Source organism: Ylistrum balloti, unplaced genomic scaffold (genome assembly GCF_031769215.1).
Source record: "Ylistrum balloti isolate Yb309-2 unplaced genomic scaffold, AGI_CSIRO_Ybal_v1 Utg370434, whole genome shotgun sequence".
NCBI lineage: Eukaryota > Metazoa > Mollusca > Bivalvia > Pectinida > Pectinidae > Ylistrum > Ylistrum balloti.
Window position 1 is genome coordinate 282,364 of NW_026782291.1, and position 11,740 is coordinate 294,103.

General features: G+C 34.8%; 1 long non-coding RNA gene across 1 annotated transcript; it reads left to right on the forward strand.

Moving 5' to 3' along the window:
* Positions 1-7,616: 7,616 nt before the first annotated feature.
* On the forward strand, positions 7,617-10,468 carry LOC132554734 (uncharacterized). Its single transcript, XR_009554404.1, has 2 exons — positions 7,617-7,789; positions 9,684-10,468. It is a non-coding gene; the product is annotated as an uncharacterized LOC132554734 (long non-coding RNA).
* Positions 10,469-11,740: the final 1,272 nt, after the last annotated feature.

Below are 11,740 nucleotides of genomic sequence, written 5' to 3' on the forward strand. Positions count from 1 at the left end.
TCGAACATAGATCTAGGATCGTTTTGCATGCGACCCTTAGGCTAATACAAAGGTTACACGATCACTCCGATCACCAGCCAGTGGCTCGTTCTCGGGCGAACAACTGTGTAGTAATGATTGATAGTAATTAAAACATTATTTCGAATCATATACTCCCTTATAATTCAAAACGAGTATTTCTTGAGTTGTAAAAATAACACATTTGTATGTTTTCTTATAGTCGCGGCAATTGATCCGTAAGTAAAAGAAGTACATATAAAATTAAAACCAATTCCGGACATGATCGAGATTTCCGAATAGAGTGAGATAAAAATGTTAGAAATTATATATGGGAATAGAAACGGAACAATCAAATTAAAAATACAATTTTAAATTTGACTTTCTTGATAATAAAACATTTACAATAACTCAAAAATCAATAATTATTTACATTATAATATATCAAAAATCAATAATTATTTACATATCATACTGCATAAGTAGACTACAATCTATTTCGACTTGAGACTTCATAATAAGAAATATATGATTTTGCTAGAAAAATATCACAAGTAAACTTGACTCACCTGAAGTATAAAAGAGATTTCTTTTTTTTTTTTTTTTTGAGCTTAACGTCCTTGTTCCGGTTATAACCGAGCCTAGGACACTAAGGGGGAGGGGGCTGGTAGGGCCGAGGCATTAGGGTGTGCAATTTCGCTTTTTAGTAATCACCAAACAGGTCTAATATAGGGAGGATAGATCTGACTAAATCTATACCCTAACGTCTAAAAAAAAAAAAAAAAAAACTGGGGAAATTTTGGACTGTCACAGAAACGCCTAGTCCTACTCTAGTCTCACTTTATATTTCCCTAATATAAACCTATGCTCTGTGGCGGCTAGCAGTTAGCCTTCTCTTTTTCGAAAACCAGCAGAGGTTCTTTAACGTGCACGGCGTGACTCACTGTACACCGGGCCCCCGTTTAACGTCCCTTCCGAAGGACAAGAAGTTTTAGAAGATAGCGGGAGAGAGTGTATGGGAAAGTCGGAAATTGGAAAATAGGTTTAGCTTGTTAGCTGGTGTAGGTTTGTTATTTGTAGATGGGATTACTAGCCACCATTTGACAAGGTTAGTCATGCTGGTCTAGAGTGGATTTTAAAAGTGGGGAACTGTGTTATTAAGTTCAGTTATGAGAGTGGATGTGATGGGGTGATGTAAAGAATGTGCTAGAATTGGGTTAGCGTAAATTTTTGGGATTAGTGAGAATAAATGTGAATTATTATACAAACGATGTCGTTCGGGAGACTGTAGATTACTGTGTATAATCGTCTACATGTCTACCCTACTAGAACAGGGATTTGTATATTAAAAGGTGGAAGGTAGAGTGGAAGAGATTTTGTAAAGGTTGTTGGCTTTGGGTCTCGGCCCAGTGTATGTTTTATTTATGTAGGTGATGTTTTTGTGTATGTATGTGGTGTTGTGGGTATGGTTTTAAAAAAAAAGAAAAAAAAGGGGGGGGATCTTACTGTTTTTCTACAATGTCCCCTGCTAAGGGATGTGGTGTGTGTTATTGGCATGTATTAAAGGGTATTGTTGGTATGTGTGAGGTGGTGAAATTATAGTCCTGTGTCCAGTGTTGAATACATCTCCCTGTAAAGTCAATTACAGAGGGCTGTGTATCCTGGTTTCCCTACCTACCATAGGTTACTGACCACCCATTGGGGACATGTAGATTCGAATACGTCCACTGTTTATCCAGTTATAGTAAGCTTTGGTTGTACGAATTAAGAATTTTAAGAATTGGTCAAAGGTTTGATTACCTTTATACCTATATGAATAATTGGTTATAAACTGAACATAATAAAACATCAGTAGAAAATTATTATGTAAAATTGGCAAGTATAAGGACATCTTGCTAACTCAGTCTTATGTGGGAATTTCTCTTAAGCCTGGTGGTAGGATGAAATTATGAGAGCATTCTAAATAGTCTAATGGCCTTAACTGTTTCTGACCTTCCAAACAATATGTAACAGTTTCTGACCTTCACAACAATATATGTATAGATGATCAGATTTTAGGGTTCTAGTAATTCTTCAAATAAGATTATAATAAGAAAAGTCATACAGGCTACATATAAATTAATTCCATACATACATATACACAGTTATTTGATGTAAAAAATGACTTAATCATTAGTGCCATCAAAAAAAAAATAAAGAAGTCATAAAATGCTTTTTTTTCTTACCAGCATTTTGCTTAAGTTTTCTTTTACGGCCCATCAGCAAACAAGTTGAGATCACAGGGATTAATGATGCACACATACCAATTCTATACTATCATATATGTTATTATTCAGGGTGTAGAATTTTGTATTATATGTACCCAAATTTAAAGATGAATGTCATACTAATCAAACTGTTCTCTCTGTATCTAAACTTGTGACTTTCATTTGTACTTCCTACACAGAAAGAATGATGGATGGTCAACAGTGTGAAAACAGCGAAATAAAATTTAATTTACAATTTATATGTCGTAGCTACCAATAATGGCAAGACACCACGGAAGAGCAAACGCTAATTTTTGAGCTTAGATTCATTTTGAGTCCGATCAGAGACAAACGTTTTATATCTATAATGATATTCAGGATAGAAAATCAAAGGATAAGAACATACCATGTAACACATGAAGTATTAACACTGAACCGTGCGCCTCGTTATTTGTAGGAAATCTATATTTGCATAAACGCAGAAATAAACGCAAGCTTGAAACTCATCTAATGAAAAAAATATCAAAATGTTTAATCCATTAATGAAAGTGTCTGTCACATCAAAATCAAAGTCTGAGCAGAAGGATGAAGCTTCGGAAAAACCAAAATCGTCATAGAAGGCCAAAAATCCTACAGGAGTATCATTCGCAAAGGCCGAAGTATGCGCAGCAGACATTTTTGAATCTAACTTCTCTCTGTACGTTAACAGGCAAGGTATGCACCTCAGAAAAATATTCGCCGTTCGGTCAAGCATGACCTTATTTCTACTGATCAATTAATTACTCAAGTTAACAGCCTTATGCTTACACAGATGATTTGGAATCGGATATCTATGCAGAAAATTTAAAAAACGCATTCACATACCTTTCGCTCAAAACAGGTGCGACCTCTGCCGAGCGGTTCATTCATTTATGAAAAAAGCCGAGGTTTTCCGATCCAGAAAAAGGGCGCGAATAAAGTGGGGGGAGTGGATGGAACTTTGTGTGATTTGCGGCTGCGTCCGCTTTTTTCGCTTTTTTGATTGGCTGTCCGCCGATCCGAAATTTGTGAGTTGCAAAATTAAAAATAGTTAGTTTTACGTCATCTTGGCCGAATCTAACGATTGGAGTGTCAATTTCGTGTGTTGCACCTCAGAAGTCGAAAAATCCGCACAACTAACAGACAGACAGGCAATCTACCTCACAAGTACCTCCGAGTGAGAGCGGACGGACGGACACGGACGGACGTACACGAAAGCTCATTTCAGGGGAACACACTCCATCAACTTTGCTGAAAGGTAAAATGAAATCCTACAGACTATCAATAGTTGTTTTTAATGAGACGATTTCATGATAGCCGGGCCTACTGTTTAGATCGGTTTATACAGAAAGAGAATTGTGTTTGAGTTCATGTGCATGTACAATCAAATCCGGGAAGTCTGCGCGTCCGGTAAATTTGCGAATTGATACAACATCCAAGATTTAAATGTGTGCTTTTTGGTCGTTTTGTGATTTTATGGTTTTCAATTGTATAACAGAACTTCATTGTGATTGTTGATTTACGAATTCAAAATAAGTCATTTAAACTGACAGACCTTCAACCGAAAATATTAGGCCAAAATAAAACAAAATAAAAATATAATTGGTTTGACATAACCCGTCCGACCCAGAAAACAATGCGCCGACTCTAAGAATTTTATTGTGAAAAACACAACGGATTATTTTTAATGATTTCACCGGTCAGGATATTTCTGTATACCCAGAAGTTGCTTCACACGTTTAAAAATCTGCATCTCTCAAACGCTTTGAATTTCTTTGTAACCATATCTGATATTTGCTGGGACTATTTTGGCTTTAGGCGCGTATTAGCGTCTAAAGCATACAGCTATAGCAGTTTTCTGCAAATCTGTAATACAGGTTCTGATGAGGCTTAGTGCAAATTGTTTTGTTTAGAATGCAAACGGTTTTTTTTATAATAACAGTTTAAAACAATCCCAATAAGTTATAATACACATCGGGTTGCAAAATAAACCTCACTTGCGGCGGAGGGAGGGGATGCGCGTCCTGCAGCGGATGCTGTCCACTTCTACTTTAATACATGTGCCCATATTGAGGACAGCAAATTTAAATGTTTGTGTGGTGGTGGTGGTATCTGTTTAATGTCCGATAAGGGCTGAAAAGTTGACATTTTCAGAGGGAAAAATGGCCGCAAATCAATAAATGTCGTTCTCACGACATTTGTAGGTGGAAAGAACGAACTTTCTAGGTCGCTAATTTGCCGATTTTAATTTCGTTTTTTTTCACTCTACTTTTGTCGTTTTTTCGTGTCGAAATAAAGAAATGGCTCAAATCATAGAGGCATAAAAAGAAAGACCAATCAAATTGAAGCATTTTGTAGGAAAAGAGACAAACATAAACACCAGTGTGAACATATATATTATGGCTTCTCTCGTAAATTTCCTAACTCATTCATATTAAAATACAAAATGTCAGATAACAACACATTTTTAACTCAACATACACAATTTAGGTACCATTGTCATCGTTAGATTATAAAAACAACACATATAGAAATCCAGTTCATTTACATTAATTAAATTCGTAACAAAAATCAAAGTAAAGGTAAGAAAAAATGTACTCCAAATGTTTCTCCTACGATACATGCAGATATTGCTATACTCAGTTTTTTTTTATCTGACCCGTTAGATCCGAATGATATATACTTACCGGGATTCGTCAGTTAGGGGGTATGGGTTAGGGTACAAATTAACGTTAGGAAAATCCTAAGTAACGAGGAAATCGAATAAGTAATGAGAAAGTCGAATAAGTAATGAAGGTTTCGAATAAGTAATCAGCATTCTACATGTGTTGTATAGGTCGAATAAAGGAATTCAAACGTTTATTCATTCGTTTAAAACTACTTTTATCGTGTGTATGTAATGTAAAAATTGAATAATTAATGAAGAAATCGAATAAGTAATGAGGAAATCGAATAAGTAATAAAGGTTTCGAATAAGTAATCAGCATTCTACGTGTGTTGTATAGGTCGAAGAAAGGAATTAAAACATTTATGCATTCATTTATAATTATCTTTATTGTCTATAAGTAATGAGGGGAGGAATAACGAAAAGGAACTGAATACATAATAGAAAGGAGGAACAATAGAATGGGGACGTTTGATAATTATTCAGAAGCATTTATAGTGTTATTACATAATGATTACATGAATAAATAATAGGTATTGAATTAGGAATGAAAGTGTCGAATTGGTAATTGAATAAGGAATAAGGAATAAGTAATAAACTGCTACGTCGAATAAGTAATGGAATAAGGAATAAGGAATCAACTTCACGGAGGTTAATTTAGGGTGTGTGATATTACAAATACACCAACTACCAAAATGCAATATAGGCAATAGTGAATCATCAGTATTGATATAGATACATGACTACACCACTGGCCTGTACCTGGTTCAATACCAATAAATGTTGTGTAACTAAAGTATTTATCGAGTATTATCAAGTATTTATCAAGTATTTATCAAGTTTTTATCTCTACAACCTAAAATGAAACAAAATCCGCTTAAACTAGAAGAATACTACATAAACGGTTATTTTCGCGGATATACTCTTCGCTCTTTCGTGATGCATCAAAATAGAAAATGGAAAATGAGAATTTTCCTTATGAAATAAGCCCCAGTTGTTGGACTGGAGGCTACACATCACCATGGTGTACAACCACAGTATGTACCAGAAGAAAGAAGAGAAAACCGGAGACAAGAATTCTCCGAATACGGAAGTGGTTCTTATAGAGATACCTCTTGGAAACTCTCGTTGCGTTCGTGTGGTACCCTGGAATGATTTTTTACGAAATTTCCATCCAGCTGGTTACCACTATCTCGTTTACTCTCATTGTTACTTGGGATTGCTGACCATGACTTGTCGTAGGCAAACTGGCCTATGTATAAAGAATGAACACATTTAGTATATAGATTAAATTCAGGTTGATGGTATTTTATGATTTGCCATTTCAATTGCTTGACTAGGTTTCTCGAAAAAAATTACCCCGCTTCTCTTCCCATTAAGGACAATCTCCATTTCCATCATATGCAAGAAAACCGTACATTTCATGACTATCTCATTAATCTGTTGTCGGTCCTGTCTGATCCTCGTTAAGTCTTCCTCCCATTTTAGTGTGTTCCAGGTGCAGTATTCGTCCTTCTAATTTCATCATTCTAGTTTCGTATGTATCACATCTTACTGTTTGTCCTTTCTTTCTGCAGTTGCTTTCCATAATTCCGTAGTGAACATTAACACCAACAACACTGCTGCTGACATCTTCATTGCCACTAGTAATTATTTTTCTTATCGAAACAATTAGTGATTCTAACGATTGGGCACCCATTGTGTGGGTTCATTAATTTTGATATTCACCACAATTGCATAAATATGTACTTAATAAATTAAACTCCATTTTCTCGTTTAATGTTATCAGAGAAAATATTCCTGGAAAAGGGGTAAAATAAATAAACAAATAGATAAATACTTATTATTGGTTTAATGTCATAAATGAATGTTCCACATTTATTTTATTTCTTTGTTATTTTGATTAAGTTTACTGATGGAACTATATAACGGTTGTGGTTATGTTATGTATGCGCGGATGCTGACTGTTTGGAAGGAGGTGATAGGTCTAGGGATGCAGTAATTTGATGCTATTGTTATCACGCTGTATAAATATAAAGGGCACTGACCAACTTCAGAGACCTTTCGGACATCATGGAGGAACAAGGTCAGTAGCATCTTTTATTTATACGATTTGCTGTCAAGGTTTATTGACATTTAAATTCTTTTTCCCACCTCCTCCCCTGCAGTCCTCCCATCATCTTATTTAATTGTTGTACTTATTTTGTCTGTTGGTTACATAATAACTACCTAGTAGTTGTTGCATACTTTTTGACTTTGTTATGGCCTACTTTTTATGCTAAGAGCATTTCAATGCTCTTCAGCATGTTGCTGTCGCCCCTGGCCCCGAGTATCAGTACTTCGTTTTCATTGGTTCATAAATCGAAAGTTTACTCCTACTCCATCTGCCGGACATTACCGTAATCATTGGATTATCGCCCCTACAAGTTGCTGATGCTAGTCATTAAATGAAACAACCTTATCGACATTTTCTTCATTACTTGTACATCAAGAAAACGTTTTGTGTTGTGTATTAATGATAATCAGACATCGAAATTTGTAAATACAATGACAAAGACTCACGTTTTATGGTGGTAAATTTTGCGAGGCGATGCCAATATGGCGGCTTAACTTTCTCTTCCGCGCGATGCATTGTGGGTGTCATATATCCTTCTTTTTTTTCTTGTTCGAAAATTTTCATCCCGTTTAATACTGTTGAAAACTTTTGAAAATACTGAAATATGTAGTTGAAAATAAGAATGAAACTAAAATAAGAATGATTTAGAGTAGCATAAAATTTTGACGGAAACAGCCGGGGTGCTCTTTGCTGCTGGACCCTGAAAGAAGACGGCGGCAGAAAGAAGATGGCGGGTATTTTATGTAGGTAAGTATCACTATATATATATATATATATAAGCTGAATCTAAAGTCAATACTTATACTGAACTAGCAATTGCATTTTTTGCAAAAATTCATTTGAAATGAGCTATCGCATGTATTGAATTTAGGCTCGACGGCGACGCGCAAGCTGGGCACTGCCGCCATGGCACTTTTTTCAAAATATTTTCAAGACTTTTCCTTTGAAGCAGTATGCATTTGAAAAATGTTATGTAAGCATCTAGCACATTTTTGTTGCTTCCGTAAAGTATTTCAGTGTTTTGAAATGAATTTATTTTTGAATGATCGTTTCATAATGGTCTCATCGCAGTCACTTCTGTCAGTGGCCCAACAGATCGGAAATTAAACAGAAAAAATCTTATCCGTAATATTGTACCAGGGACGTATATATGTTAATATATAGGTCCCTGATATTGTACTGTACTACTTACGCTACCGTGAATAGATCTAGGAATCTATCTGTGTAATATATCGATTTTACTTTAAAATATCGGTCACTGTCCGTGCTATTGTAGATCTAGCTCTTTCAAATTTCTGATCGGAGATAATTTAGAAGTACCTCAAGGCCAGGGTATGAAATCGTACGGGAACTCTACAGCTATGCTAATTGTAAGGTTTACAAGTGAAGTTATAGTTTTAGTTTAAATTTAGTTTTTGTCTTTCTGACATGATGTCTCGTTGATTCTGTTGAAGAGTGATGCATGTGAACGATTGCAATATAAAGATTGGGAATAATGAAGATGTCAATTGACATCTGAATCCCGGAAAGTGTTTTAATAAAGATTAGGATAAACCTAGCAAAGTGTTAGGTCCCAGTGTGAATATGTAAAGTGTTAGGTCCCAGTGTGAATGTGTAAAGTGTAATTGGTACAATTCTTATTATGCCTGAACTTTTGATATATGTACTGTATTTGTTCATCTCAGAAATTTCAGTATTATGTCAACTGCTTCCACTTTCAGTTCAACACTTGATTCATCAATTTTACACAGCCCTAGGCTCAATATTTGTCATAAATTGTCGACTGTTTTTAAGCGTTTTAGAGTTTTGTTTCCATGGTGAATGGAATGAAATGGGATAAATAGTCTAACCAATACCCCTCGAGAGCTTATTAAGACATTGCAGTATTATCACTTTGGGCCTTATTAAAAGTCAAATTGAAACTTTAAGAAACTCAAGTGACCGTAAGTACAACAATAAGATGTCGATAATCAATGAAATTGATTAATTGAGAGGACATTTTCTTAGTACAGTTAACCAGGCTTTGTAGTGGTTTGTTCAGAACTGTAGTTCTGGTTAAGTAACCATTAATTATGTCCTTTCAGCTACAATGACGTACATTTTTGAAATACCTCTACTGTAGCTAAATGTGGCATTTGTAATAGACATAGCCAAAGTTAATTTTGTGATAGACGTAGCCAAAGTTAATTTTAGGATCAGTTAGGACAGCTACTGTTTGTAACAGGCATGGGTTCAATTACATGATGATGTAATTAATTAAATTACAATTACATTATGAAAATGGCATTGCCATTACAGGTATTTTCAAAATAATTAAATAACCATTACATGACGGTCCAATGTAATTAATTAAATTACACATTACTTTTCAAGTCAAAATGATTTTTGAAATACAAACGTCAAAATAAATTATCATACTGCACAGATTTATCACACAAATTTAATTTTATGATTCAATCTCTGTATGACCATGGTCAAGATATTATCATTTTGCTAGCTGTCCATCGCTTAATAATTTGACAGTATATTTAATATAGACTCCTATTGGGAAGACTATAAGCTTATACAGAAGTGTATATTTCTTGCACATAATCATAGCAATAATGAAATATAGTTATTTATTTCCCTTACTCTCTTTCAGCAAGTGGATGTCCCTGAAGAAATGAAATCTGGAATGGTAGAAGGTATCTCTATTGATTCTTCTAAGTTGGAATTGGCTATGGTGACCAACAATGGATTTGAGGACCTTATGGTGGAGAAAAACGTCCTTCTTTCCGGCCTCCAATTAGATGTTGAAGATGATTAATCACTTGAGGAGATGCTAACAACCATGTTGCCTTTTAATGTCACAGTACTTTCTAAAGGCGGCAGTATATTTACCATCACAAAAGAAGAATCAACAAATCGTGGAAACTAAAAAAATGTGGAAAAGATCATTGTATACTGCATTTGTAGTAAATTTGTATACAATCTTCAATTTACTTGAGTAGAAAGATTCACTAGTTATACCAAGTTTGTGTAGAAAGGATCACTGTATACTGAGTTTGTAGTGTACATAGAAAGGTTTACTTATTTATTTTTTTTCTGAGTTTAGTGTATACAATATATAAAAAAAACTTTTTGTAGAAAAGATCACCGCATACTGAGTTTGTTGTTTACAAATGTGTAGAAAAGATCGCTGTATACCGAGTTTATAGTTTACAATTGTCTAGAAAAATCACTGTATACTGAACATAATATGACTTCTGTTTAAAACCTTCATTTAAACTTAGGCATGTATTTTTTTATGTATCTTAAAAGTCTACCTACAACAATTTTGTGTATGCAATCTTGTACTAGGATATTGACATGACAAGATTACATTGCTGATCAAAGCATGGAAAGAATACTGTATCTAAAAACTGAATAAAACAAGATATAAGCATCTGTATCATGTTTTTTATTATTATTATTATTATTATTTTTCCATAATGTCTGTCCACATGGAATTTGTAAGCACTCTTGTGCATTCTTATACCACCAAAAGGGTGGGTAAACTGGAATCAGGTTGTCTATCAGTCCATCCATCTGTTTGTCTGTCTGTAGACACATCTTGTCTGGACAACTCCAATGAAACTTTTCAGTAATATTCAGGACAATGTGTAGATGTGCATGCACCATTTTCCCTCGAAATATTGATTGCCATGGCAACTGGTCAATATAGACGGGTTTTGCTTGTCAGTCAACTTCTAAACCTGTGGACCAATTTCAACAAAACTTTGCATGAATGTTAGGGAACGTGCACATGCCGCTGTGTTTCAGAGGATGTTTCTGTGCAAAAGGTCACCATGGGGAGATAGCTAAGGCTGTGGGTGTTGGGGGTATTAGTTATCATTTGGATTACAGTTTCAGTTATCCCTGGGCAATGTGGAGAGGATATAGTAATGATTTTGAGGATTGAATGTAGAGGTCACAGTACTTGCATAAGTACTATATGATTACCTTGTAAACGCATTGAGACTAAGACAGTATACCTTAATCAAATTTGGAACATGTATCCCTTATGAGGAGAAGTCGGTTTCTTTAGAAATTCAGGGTCAGATGTCAAAGATCAAGGTCACAGTCAAAAAACGGATAGATGCATGGGGGTGTTCTTTGCATTACCCTCATTTTTCTATCAAATTTTACAACCTAAAAGATATTCACATCTTGCAAATTTCAAGGTCACTGTAAGGATGTTAAAAAATGATAATACAAGAGGAATAAAATATCTTGCGACAATTTTTAGAGAACAAAGAATATATAAACATGTCAACAGAATTGTAGAACCAGCAAAACAAGTGTAAAATTGAAACAAAGACAATATCTACTCAAGATTCCCTGAAAAAGTACAAGGAGAATAAGACCAGGTGTTCCGGAAGAATAGGCATCTTTTATTTTAAGTTATGGTGACATATCATATTTGTTTTAGAAAATTGGCACTCTTATGCAGTCGTTTACAAACAATCTGGAAAATGAAGCTGCCCAATATTTGTATGTAGCATGTTACTTGCATGATGATCTAACTAATGGTCTTAAACCAATAAGATACGCAGTCTCTAAAGTGATAATATGGTGTCCAAGATCAACATTTCCTACAATGTATCCAAAGAAATGGACAACTTCCCTATCATTGCATCTTTGAGCCTACTTGGGACATGTATTGCATAAGTAATACTA